We start from the raw sequence: 13,712 nt of genomic DNA on the forward strand, positions 1-13,712 counted from the left end.
ACAGGAGGAGAAAACACAGCATCAGTCCATTGTGTTTAAAGTGTTATTCCAGCAGGTTATTGTACTAATGACCTTGTCATACTTTATAATATGGTTAGGATGACAAGGAGTCTGTCTGTTATTATTACCACTCGGAATGTTTCCTCAGGGGATTGTCATAGATAGTGAGGATGTGCTGGCTTCACTCACTCCTGTCCTGTAGGCCTTACTCTAGTTACTCTGAAGTTGGATTCATAAGTGGAGTTGAATAGATAAAAGGATATAGATAAAAGGCCTTTGTCTGCAAGTTTATTGATGTGAAAGTGCAACAAACAATCAGGAGAGTGTGTGCGTGCATCAGGAGGACTGATCATTATGCAGAATCGCTCCTTTCACATTGTGGTATTATATTATTTATACCATATATTATATATGGGGTTATCATTCTTGATTCCTTAACAGAAGCTGTTTATTTACTCCACCACATGAAACAATCAGGAAACTTGGCTGACCTGGGGAGCAGGAACAGTTCTAAAGTTTAACAGCAACGATACTATTGGCTCGTAGACAGAAGCTGATTGGTTTAGCTGACTGAGCAGAAGCGAGCGAGAATCAGAGCATACTGCTTTACTCCTGGAGGACATTTACTATCCAGCATTGATGCTGTACAAGCTTAAGCCCATTGTGTGGACCGTATGTGATTATTATACATAGAGCCCAAGGAGAAAAGGTTGAACTCCTTCTGCACTTGGATTCTCTGCAGAGGGTGTTTCAAGTGCAGAATGAGATATCATGGTTGAGAGAGCTCTTTGTTTTTCACAGTATTCAAAGCTTTGACAACGACAATCAACCTCGATTACAATATGGAAATCTAACAGCCAGTCTCTGCATAGCCTTTGCATTCACTTTAAATACAGAGTTTGTCCTGAAGTGATTGGTTGGTTAGCAGCCACCACACATGGAACAATCTCGATGTTTTCGCCCTTCATCTTTCCAACATGTTCCATGAAGAAAGCAGATTAACATAAACGGCAAAGACATTAATTCAAGCAATTGCAAGCAAAAGCCCACCAGAATATCTTTCCTCCATTGCCACCGGTTCAAATGAGACAGTAATATGGTCTCTGCGGCGTCCTCCGTTTGAATATGGACCCTCAGGCTTGCTGCATGGCCCAAAGGCTTCATAGGCGACTCTGTCCACAAAACACATAACGACTACATCCACTAATCTCTCACAACTATCGTCTGGATTGTGTAATGTGAATTAACTTTTTATTCAGCAATTTGGAGTCAATATGGCACACATTGCTCAGGTCAAAGTAATGCTAAATCATTTTAAATGATATTCACAAAAAGGTCCGCCATACAGTACTGCAATGCACCACTGAATCTTTTGCAGTTCAATTTGAATGGAATGTTTTACAATAGTTTTGGAGACACAACTCTCAGGACTCCAGTCATGGGAGAACAGTATGATGTATTCTGTGGACACATGGGCCATGGAACGTGAGCAGCTGGAGCATCTGCTCTGGCTTCCCCACAGCTCACCACGCGCCCTTCAGTATTCCATGTGAAACATGGCACCCACAATGCACCTTTTTACCTCTGTCAGCTGGGCCTTCCCATTGGAGAAGGGGGTTCAGGATTTCAGGTTCCACCTTCAGTGGATCCACTTCCTGAATTTGAATACAGCTAAAATGTTGACTCCTGCTTTCTGTGTGATATATCTCTGTTGCTTATTACTCCATTGAACTAAATTTAGAAGCGCAGTAAAGACAAGAAAGATACATCTTTAAGAAAAAACTAATCTTTGCTAAAAGCTGAGCATCTGGTGTCTAAATGACACACTGTTATTTCTACTGTGACTTCAAGATGTCAGAAAGACCTCCGCGTTCCCGGCTTCCTTCTGGTGGGCTCAGTATTATTTGATGGTTCTGCTCTAAATGAAAGGTCTGGTGGGTTGTGACGGAAGATGAACACCACACCCATAAGCAGGCGCAGGATTATATGTTTGTTTAGACAGAAATCTGACTCCAGAGTGTCAGGTGTCAGCGGTTTGGCTAGACTTCCTCTGACGGGGAAGAGGGGAGGACAACAAGGCGCGAGGCAACGCTCTACACACCCACTGGAGAACTTAAGGCCTCAGTAGGCACAACGATGGTGTGTGAAGTGTTGTCAAAATACTGTAGTTAATTTCTGTTCTCCATGGCCTCCATGTTGGTAGCGCTGCGACCGACTCCTCCAGACCTCCAACTTTCCACAAGATTCCTCTTTGGCGTGCCTCTGTGGTCCTGATGCGAATACACAAGTAGTCGCTCTCTCCACAGATCGTCCTTAGGTTTACAGACTGCCAAGTTGTGCTATTGTAAAGCTCAAGTGAGGCTCCTCTCCTACAGGGAGCCTGATCCCTAATTACATCTGTTCTAGGAGGCATGGCAATTCAGCAGTGTTGATTTGGGCCTTTAAATCATTTCCATTAAACATCCCTCTACATGAGAAAGCTTGGTAATCTTTGATGAAGAACACAGAAAATATTAAAGTAGCTATAATCCTGTAATCAAATCCTTAAAGCTTCTTTGTGAAAACCCTGGGCTGCATCTGAAATGTGTGAAGTGTGGTTATTTACAAGGTTGTAGCTCAGGTTTACAGCCAGCAGGTGTCAGTGTTGTTGCTCGCAAAACACATTTCTTCCATACGCATACACACACACTGTCAAACATTTGATATGACATATTTCAACATGTTATCATAACATAGTCCAAGTCTCTATAATTTCCATTCCTTGTAAAACCACTTTTATCATCACACATGGCACACGGTTCCTCAAGGGATCCTCAGCAGTACCCAGGGAGAACCTCTCAGCTACTAGTCCAGGTTCTGTACCTGGTCAGTGCAAGTCCCCATGACCTGAACTCCTGCCCCTCCACATACATCTTAAAAGAGGATGAAAAACTGTACACACACACCACGTTGTGTGTGTGTGTGTGTTCATGCTGACTGTGACACAGGAGCACACACTGAAAGAAAAGCCTTTATTGATCCAAGCACGGCACAGAGAGCAGAGACTGCAGCAGCAGGCTGTGTGGCTGCTCTCCCAGTGAACCTGGCTGCCATTCACTTAAACAGAGAAGCCAGTGCCAAGCCAGGTGGATTGTGGGTAAGACAGGGTGGAACCCAGCGATGGGTAAATTGATTCTGCATTAGGAAACCCCGCTGGCATGGCTTTGGTCACCTGGCACGCCGTGTCCGTCCAGCTACACATGTGTTACTCTCCTGGTAGGATTTAGAACAACAGGGCAGATTATTGGTTTAAATAATTCATTATGATGGAGAAAACTCACAGTGACATTAAAATGAACCAATCAGTATACCAAGTGTATCTTCATCTGTGTGGCTCGTCCCTGCTGCATGCGCTGCATCCTTCATTGGAAGACCTTTTTGCCCCCTTCACCTCCCTCCATCTGTTCCTCTCAGGTTACCTGAGCTCCGCCTTTAAGTGTTCATCACTACCTTTTACTTTTCAACAGCCTTTATATTTAAACGCCTCTTCACAGAAGCTGCTGTGTCAGTACAGGGCAGGGAGGGATGAGAGGAGGCCAGGAGGGGTTGGAGGGAAAGAGAGGAACAAGGAAGGGAAAAAGGAGATGAACGGGATGAAAATAGAACAAAATGTGAGCATTTGGAGTGAAGGGCGACTCCACCGCGCTGTCTGGCAAGCTGCCAGGTGGAGAGGGTAAATAGAGAGAGGAGAGAGCGTCCTGCAGTCTGGTACTGCTCCAGGCCCCCGTCTCCACGGAGACCACCGACTGGATGAAACAGAAACCGGAGAGAGGGTGTCTGACCGATATGATTGCCTCTCTGATTTTTTGCTTCAAGCTGAGATGAAAACAGCGTCAATGACGTAGCATAAGATTTCACAGACTCAAATACAGTAATATACCTAACCGATTGTACTAACCCTGTATTCAAAGAGAGCACACAGATTATGGAAACATATGACTCAAGGTCTTTCTGTGGCTGAGATCTATCATTATTATTTATTTCAGAGCATCTTCCAGGTTGAAGTAGATGTGTGACACTTGATGTGCCCCACCCACTGGTCTCTGCCGTAGCTCAGTTGTTAGCTCCACTATCTGTATTGTGACGACAATTCAAGATGATCAGTTTAGTTAATTTAATTCACAGAATCAGTCAGACTGAGATGTAGCTCTTCTAATACTCATTACGGGTCTCATGCATCGGCCTAACGCCGGAGGAGACAGACGCGGCGGCAGAGAGGAAGCCTGATGGAGGACAAAGGTCAGCGCTCTGCTCAGTCGATGCACACCGAGGAAAGTCTCACAGCAGCGTTGCCTCAGGCTAACAAAGCTGCTCCATGGCTAAGTTTAGACGTTGGATAGAGTACGGGGTGTTCCTCAGACGGATGTTATCGGGATAATTCAAGTTAGATCTGTCCTGTTTGTTGCTTACAACGATCGGCTGACTGCTCATTTGTTGAGGGTCGTCCCAAATTCACACTTTCAACCCTCCGGAAGTGTGTGTTTATGGTCATAATGACGTTGTACTTTGTTATGGTCCAATTTAGTGTTTATTTACATGTAAACCCTAACTCAGACCATTCTAAATGTAATGTATGTAAAAGTATTTTTATTTCAACAGTTGCTTTGATTGAAACAACAGCCTCAGTAGTTTTAATGATGTCCATTAGCTGCTCAGAGCTAGTTAAGCAAGTCATTATTCATCTCTAATATAGATTTTCTGCTACAAAGTAAACATCCACTTCAAACAACTAGATTTATTCAGCTTTGAAGGTATCACATTGTTATAGTTAACCCAATACTCATTCAGACTGAATATAGTTAGCGTTGTTTGAGTACTGCGAGCTGTTAGGACCGTGCGACGCTAAGAGCTCATGTCTTCCTCACGGATGCTGTTCATGAGCACACTGGGAACACGTGTTGTGTCACAAAACTACATGAATGCTCAAACAAATCCTCAACCTTTGTAGTGTTGATTATTTGTCCTGCTCATGTGGGACTGTTTTGCTCTCTCTTCCAAGTGTCCGAAATAATCTGGTAAAGCTATTGACTTGAACTAATGCAAATGCTTGAACTGTTTTTAAAATGTCCAGATACCAAGTAACAAGGTGAAGGGACCCACATGTCAGGGAGCAGACAGGAAGCCAGCTTACCGGCCAACAACACGCAGGTTTGTTTGTACAAAGGGACTGGTTACACATAGGGACAGCTCAACAATGACAATGTGTTCTTTTTTATAGTCAATATTCAATTTTAGGATATTATAATCTCCAACGGGCGACTATAACATTTTTTCTCAACTGATCGCCTGAGGGATGGTCGATATGACAGAAACCTTGTAGCTGTGGATGTGTTTTTGTGTGTGTGCATGCCTCAGGCCTGTGGACTGCTTTTGGCTACAAAGAGGAAGCAGATGTGCCGAGGAAATGAGCCCCATTAGAAAGCCTGCATGGTTAAGTGGCTCCCTTAGTGGAGTGCAATTCTGTCCCCCTGTGTGCTGATCAATCAGTCACTGTGTGACTCTCCACTAACAACACACATGCTGATTGTCAGAGGAAACCTAGAGGTGCAGCTTACCTGTTCCACTGGATCACGATCTAACACTTCTGGTTGTACAATTAAAGGCCTGGAGGTCTGGTGTAATTAGGTATTTTGCCTTTAGAGGTCACTAGCGAGGCATTGTACTTCATTCATTGCCTCTAGCATATTGCTAAATCTAGCATGGTGCTTGAATCTTTCCCGGTCTACGTTGCATTTTTATCTAATGAAGGTAGAGGTGCTACACTGCTGCAGTTGTGATCAATAGCTGTTAAATACACAGATCATCTTATCCATTGAATAATAGTTGCTGGAATGCTCTTTATATATTCAGTATTAAAGGTTTAAGTGGAGTCTTGGCTGCAGCTCATTGTTTAAATGAGCCTAAGAGAAGTTTTATGATGGAAAGAGTTGTGAGTGTAACGACATTTGGATGCAGAAAGGTTTGTCCCCCACCCTGAATCCCATCAGGCACTGCTCTGTGTCCTCATATAGCTGATTGACTGCATATGGCACAAAGAAGTCTTCATCATGGAGCAGAGCTACCTCACCCTGTCCACAAAGGATACCCTTCCTGCGAGCTGCAGGGGGCGCTGTGGAGCGTTCCCACTGCACTCTGGCTGGCTGTCACAGCTTCATTGCTCACAGTTTACCCATCGTATAAAACTGGCCTGCCGCCTCAACATTGAGCTGGTTAAGCAGGCAGCTAACAGCTAACAGTTCGCACACAGTTTACCTGCTATTAGAGCCGTATGAGCTAGCCAGGTGGTAATCTCTGTAAAAAGATCTTGCATTCACATGTAACACATGGTGTCCAGAGAGCTGATTGGAGAGTGGTCGCTCACGTGCACCAACGACACTCGGGTTCTGAAAAGTCTTACGCCCCTTGTCTGATCTTGTGTCGCGGCTGGTTTGGTGCCATCAAAAGATCCTCTGGAGTTCTCTGCTGATTGAAAGCCTCGAGCCTGAGCCTCTGAGAAGCCACCTTCTGTCGGGGATGGTTTTCCTTGTTTTAAAGTGATCGTGTTTACTGGCCTCTAGTGACACAGTCCAGCTGTTAAAGTCCAGTCCTGTCTCACATCTCAAGTAGCTAATCTGACTGTGAACAACGAGCAAAGCACAGGACAGGATGTCTTCTCTGCAATGGCTTCTCTGCAATCCCAGAAAACCCGGACAGAGGTTTCTCTGTCTTCAGACCCTTATCTTCTGAAATGTTAACATAACGTGGGGTAATATTAAACTGCATGACATTGACCCTTTTGGTTCACGATATCTTCCTCAGTTACGTTTTCTTCGCCATGCGCATTCATTAATACATTGTAGTATAGTGAGATTGTTACTGTTTACGAGAGGAACTAGAACGTAGATTTCCTGACATTAATCTGTTGTGTGACCCCCTGCCTATATGGATACGACGCCAGCGCCTATGGTTTGTAGTCATTAGAACAGATGCACTCGGTGGAGAGTGCCTCTCTAGTTTGTAATTTCCATCTGGGACCTTTGCTTTGCTTCCTGCTTCAAAAGATCAAATTCATTAAAAAGCATGATTTCTCTTATTGTGTGTAAATGTAACCATGGGGTCTCCCCAATAGTGCACAGCTCTATTCCACGTAAACACTTAAGCCTGTGTTCTAGCTGGCTTACATTAAATTACACTGGGCTGATACGCTGCAGTACGCATATAATACACTCACAATACACTCACACTACAATGCATGTATACCAGCGCTACAACACCCACAATGCATCTGACCCCTAAGACATACTGTGGTCCTTTCTTTTTGTTCAACGCAGATATCTGAAAGAACCCTTATACTGTGGAGAAAAGTGAGCAGTGAATCTATTGTGTGGCTCTGTATGTCCATCTGACACAGACCCGTGTGATGTGCTGAAAGCGTACAATGAGGTGAACAAGAGAAATTCTCCATGTCCACGTCACCGGGAGTGCATTCCAAAGTACCGTCAAGACATTACGTTTGTCTGAGATCCTGCATATCCTTGGGGCAATGCTGGAAGGGTCGTGACCTTTCAACACTGTTACCATAAGAATAAGAATTAGAGAGAATAAAAGTCCAGGATCCTAAACCCAAGTTGTAATGCACTAGTTTCCTATTCAATCCTTTCCCTTGTACATCTTAAGTAGAGTTTGAATGAATTCACCAGCTTTGTTTCTCATGTTCTCTGTTGTGTGTGTGATGACGGATGTAATTCAAGGAGAAACTGAAAAGTAATTGACAGGGGTGGAAAACTTGGAACCAGGAAGTCCTCAATCCCCCCAACTCTAAAGAAGGGAGTGGAAGAGGGAGGGCGGAGGGTGTCACTGTCCACACACACACAGACACACACACACACAGACCCCAGTCATCTCACTCTGTCTCTGCTGTCTGTCGCCATCCTCTACATCCCCCCCCCTCCGTCCTTTCAGCACCTCAGCAGATGGGCAATAGTGCTCCCTCTCTGTGTCAGTGTCTCTCTCTCGGTGGGGAGCAGTCTTTTGATACTCGTACTGGCCCTGCAATCTACATCCCCTCCCATCGCCTCGGGGGCTCACTCCCCATTGTGTCCATTGTCTTGCCCTGAAAGTGGGTTAAGAAAGACAGCAGCAGCGGACAGAAGGGACAGAGGGCTGTGGAAGAGGGGGAGGGGGGGGGTGGCAGCGATCGAGAGACACAGCAGAGAGCTGGAGAGAGAGAGAGAGAGAGAGAGAGAGGAAAAATGTCCAAATCAAGACAGAGGGGAGGAGACGCCGGATTAAATGAATACAAGACAGGGAGATGATGGGGGGGAAAAGGGATGGTTTGTAAAAAAGAAAGGGGTTGGGGGGAGAGAGGAGATATGGACAACAGGGGGGGGGGGGTAATGAAAACAGTTGGTGAACAGGGGAAAGGGGACAGGTGACATGTGATAAGAGTGGTAGCAGACATCAGGACGATGGTTGGGTGATGGTTGATGGTGACGACAATCACGCATAGAAGCGTGTAATAAACCAGAGATTAAATATGAGCCGGAAGGTTTACTTTGAGCAATTCCCACAGATCAGACAGAAAAACAACACAGTGTTTTTTATAAAATATGGGCATTCTTATGTGTGTAATAATGTTGTGTATACTACTGGCCGTTGGTTATTTGTACAAGTCCTGTATATGAGCTACATAAACTTAAGCAATATAGTTATTCTTAATGGTTGTCATCTGTGCCATCAACAAAGAACCCACACACACACGCACAGTCCTCATTAGCTTGCAGTGCCTTTTGAGGCTGAAGGCCTTTTCACTACAGACCTGATTTGTTTGCCTGCTTTCCCTTTAATTTAACTGTCAAACAACTGAATATGTGTGTGCGTCTGTGTGTGTGTGTGTTTATGTCATGTTTTAGTTTCCAGGCTGTATAATACAATCCTTAACCAAACCAAAGGCCACGTCCGTCTGCTTTGAAGGAGCCATTGTTGAAGTCATTGTGGGAAAATGACATCCATCGATTGGTGTGATGGTCTTCTGCTCTGCAGCTGTTCACTACTCATCTCCAGTTTGCTGCCTTAGAAAGGCGCCTGAATGCCGCCCAGATGACTTTGTGCTCAGCTGCACAGTGTTGCTGTACATTTTAAGCGAAAATTATTTTTCTGCTTTCTGCTGCTCACAATTTCTTCTGACTTTATTTGCATATTTGACATGTTTGTTCTGCACTATTAACTCCTCTTATGTCTCAGCTGTGTGTGAATATGGTTCTCTTTTATACGTGTCTGTGTGTTTGATCCATATATGGTGAAGAAAATCGTTGTCTTTGTTGCTGATTCTATCCCTTATCAGAGTGAATTTTTATTTCATTCAGCTTCACTTCCCAACGCATTTGGTTTCTTTATACTGTGTTCCAATTGTTTGTTTCAATATTCCTATTTGCAGAATCGCAACTCTAAGATAATGTAGCAGTAGTGTGACAGCTTTATATTGTACAAAGTCTGTTTCAATCATTTGGTGTTCATTCTGGGTCTTTTCATATGTGGAAAATGATTGCTTTTTGCAACCCAGCTGGTTGATGCTGCTTAATGGATTAAGGAAACGTGAACATTTAACTCACATTTAACCTTTTAAGATACCAATCTTTAAAACAATCCAAATGCAAAATTTTGGCCTATGCCTTTGTAAAGATTCAATAAATCTCAATTGAATACATTTTATTGTGTACAGCCTAAAATCACAAATTTGGGGGGCTTTACAGTATGTACGCTTGTGACCTTCTCTGTTTCTGAGACCTTCACATAAAGCCCCTAGAAAACAGAGCAAACCAGAGCAGGATCCCTCAGATTCATATTTTTAAGAATTCATAATTAACAAAATGAATAAAATGAATAAAATAATACAATTAATTTTTTTCTGAGGATCAACTTGACAGTTGTATTTGTCCTCACTCCTCGCGTTGTGATGAGTAAAAAACCTTGTGCCTTCCCTCCACGTGACTCCTCCCACTCCCAGCATGCACGCTTCTCCTATGAAGAACTCCCACACAAACATAAACACAGGCTTTGATGAAGTACTGGAGAGACGCTTATGCTGCTACTGAATACATCAGACCCAAATCAAGACCACAATATTCCCCCGATAGCCATAATCACCACGCTTTACATGGAGGCTAAACAATAATTATATGATAAATCAAGGTCTAAATCCCAGTTTAAGCCTTGTGCATAATTACTGAAGTGCCTCCTTCACAGTAAAGAGGCCATTGAGCTAATTTGAAGCCGGGCCGGTTCATTCACTCGGCAACAAATCAGATGACTAATCTGTGGGCCTGGTCCATCAGCGCTGACATGAGCCCTCTTGGTGTGCTTCTTGTCGCCTTCATTTTGTATTCATGTGTGCAGAAGGAGTGTATCGGTGCTGTGAGTGACAGACGCTTCCCTCTGGCCTCAGGCACTGAGCTGTCATAGCAATGTGTGTGAAGGGACCGGGTTACATGCCCACATTGGTGGTTCTTATGTTTTATCTTCCCCCTCACTGCTAAAGGGTCATTGTATTTTAATATATTTAGTCACTTAGGCTTGTTGGGTTTTGCGCCGTATTGTCTTTTGATCACTGATCGGTCGCTGGATCCACAGTGACTCTCTCTGCTCTGACGAGTCCCCCCCCCAACAAACTAACTGTATCCAAGTGGATCAGACGGGTTTACTTGCATGTAACAAGGAACAGATACGCAGGCGTGTGTCTCAGCTGTGTCTCCCGCATGATGCAGCAGGGACCCGAAACGCCCCGAGCTCATGTCTATTTCCTTCCTTTAATCTGGGAGAAAAAGCGTTCAATTGAACAGTTCATATTTGAAGATCTATTGTCTTTGGTGTATCATCATGTGGATTTTTACAGTGATTGTACTGTGGCGGGTTCTTAGTCAACTTGCACTCATTCCATTTTATTATTTTTTTACTTCATTAGTCGTTGCAATACAGTTGCAATCAAAATTATTCAACCCCCATTGCGTATTGGGCTTATTGGCAAATTGTACAATTTTTTAGCTGTTTGCAATAAAGAAAGTAGACAAGAACAGTTGAAATAGTTCAATAAAACTAATATTACCATGGTTTTCATTCAAATTCAACACGAAATGCTACTTTTAATCACTATTGCAGTCTCAAAATTATTCAACCCCTTCATGACAAGCATCTTCAGTACTTATTAGAGCACCCTTTGAAATGATTCAGCTTCCTGTATCAAGCACACCTGGTGCAACTAATCAAGGGCTTCATTAGTTCAGGTGTGCTTGAGATAGAACACATACATACCTGGTCTGGCCAGGGGCTTGTTGAGAGTGACGTTTGATTGCATGTTAGAAATATAAGTCAACTGTATTCAGTTAGAAGCATAGTTTGCAAGTTCAAAGTTGAAGGAACAGTGGCTGCACTACCTGGACGAGGCAGAAAGAGGAAGCTATCAGCGGTTGCCACCAGATTCCTGGTCAAAAAGTCAAAAACCCTCGAGTGACTGCAAAACACCTGCAGCAAGACTTGGTGGCAGCAGGCACTGAGGTTTCAGTTTGCACAGTAAGGCGCATACTAAACACTGCACACCACTATTAACCCAAAAGCACAAGAAAAGTCGCCTCCAATATGCTGAAAACCATATAAATAAGCCACCAGAGTTTTGGAATTCTGTTCTGTGGAGCGATGAGACAAAACTGGAACTATTTGGGCCTATGGATCAGCGGTATGTCTGGAGGAAGAAGAATGAAGCATATGCTGAAAAGAACACCCTGCCTACAGTGAAGCATGGCGGTGGCTCAGTAATGCTCTTTGGCTGCCTCTGGCACTGGAAACTTGCAGCGTGTGGAGGGCACGATGGATTCAGTCAAATATCAGGAAATCTTGGTAAAAAATGTCATGCCGTCTATCATGAAGCTGAAACTTGGGCGTCATTGGACCTTCCAACAGGACAATGATCCCAAGCATACCTCAAAGTCCACCAAGGCTTTGTTTCAGAAGAAGAAATGAAAGATTCTAGAGTGTGTCTAGTAAAATCTCTGGTGGGATTTGAAGAAGGCGGTTGCAAATTCCAAAGAATATTACTGAACTGGAGGCCATTGCCCATGAGGAATGGGGTAAGATTCCTCAGGAACGCTGTCAGAAGCTGGTGTCTGGCTATGCATCACGTTTGCAGCAGGTCATAACAGCAAAAGGGTGCTCTACTAAGTACTGAAGATGCTTGTCATGAAGGGGTTGAATAATTTTGAGACTGCAGTAAATTCATTAAAGTCGCATAAAAGTAGCATTTCATGTTGAATTTGGATAAAACATTTGTAATATTAGTTTCCTTAAGCTGTGAAATTGTATATTTTGCCAATAAACCTAATGTGCAATGGGGGTTGAATAATTTTGCTTCCAACTGTAGCCCGGCATTGGTTGCTGTGTTCTTGAACCAAGGTAAGACTTGTGTTCGTATTAGTGCAAATGCTTATTTATGACTTGAGTCAGAATAACAAATACTTACAAGGTTGTCTGTGAAGTGGAGGATCAATCTGAACTTCCTTTGTATAGGACAACAACCCTTGTAATTTATGTGATCCGTGCTCATTCATCTATACAATCACTGATGAACGCGTGCAGCTCTCAAATGGGATTCCTGAGGTCTCGCCTGATTTCCTTCCACAGACACAGTCATGCTGGGATTTTCTTCCAGGCTGGTGTTATTTAAAATTCAGTCTTCCTTTAATCTCCCTAGGCTGACCGTCAGGGTGAGTCAGAACTGAATGATGACTCCTCATCTGCCAATGGTTTTCCAGGAAATACTCTGAAAACACTTCTGTATAAAAGGCACTTCCTGGGCCATCCTTTATCATACCTTTTAACAATGAATCATTTTGAATATTGCTTAAAAAGGGCTTTTAGAGTAGTTAACTTGTGAACCAGTGTGTACTAAATGGTCACATCCCTAATTGTTTTACTCTGCTGACAAACAGCCACAGAATGATCTACTCTTGGACGACAGAATAAAGGGATGGATGAGGAGAAGATGAATGAAGGAAGAGATGAAAGCAGATGAGTCTGTTTCCGTAGTCCTCCTCTATCAAGTATCCCCGGACCTTGTTATCTCAATGCGCTTAATTAGGTCATCCCAGGACGCGCACTCATTTGATTGGACGGAGCGCTATTCCTGGTCAGGGCGAGGAGGCCAATCACCTCAAAGGTTGCCCTCCAGAGAAAAATGGGTACATGCAGAATTGTCTTTGGTTGAATGATGATTGGACAGTTGTAAAAGAGGGAGAGACACAAATGGTTGCACATGAAAGGGAGTGAGAGAATGCAATGAGACAACCGACACTGAGGTGTGAAAGTGGTACACAGTTGCATCGTCGTAAACCTCGCTAAAGTTCACGGCTATGACGTTGAAGGTCATAGGCTCTGGATTGAAAAACGCCTTTAAGAGTTAAGGGGGGGGGGGGGGGTACCATAAAACGCTGCTGTTGGAACATCCACCCACCAGGCTGCCAATCTCTAAAGCCATCGACTTTCGTTTCAACATCGATTCAGCCGCAATATTTGGGACAGTATTTCTCACGGTGGCCGAGAAGGTTCAGACAAATACAAAAGCCACAACACACCCGCAAATGCCACAACACAACACGAACGCCACAACACAAAATACAAAAGCCACAACATAATCGCAAATGCCACAA

At 43.7% G+C, this 13,712-nt stretch overlaps 1 protein-coding gene across 2 annotated transcripts in view; it reads left to right on the top strand.

Moving 5' to 3' along the window:
• nfasca (neurofascin homolog (chicken) a) overlaps window positions 1-13,712 on the top strand; it is a 102,761-nt gene that overhangs the window by 739 nt on the left and 88,310 nt on the right. The gene's annotated exons all lie outside the window — the stretch shown is intronic.

Source organism: Pungitius pungitius, chromosome 8 (genome assembly GCF_949316345.1).
Source record: "Pungitius pungitius chromosome 8, fPunPun2.1, whole genome shotgun sequence".
Classification (NCBI taxonomy): Eukaryota; Metazoa; Chordata; class Actinopteri; order Perciformes; family Gasterosteidae; genus Pungitius; species Pungitius pungitius.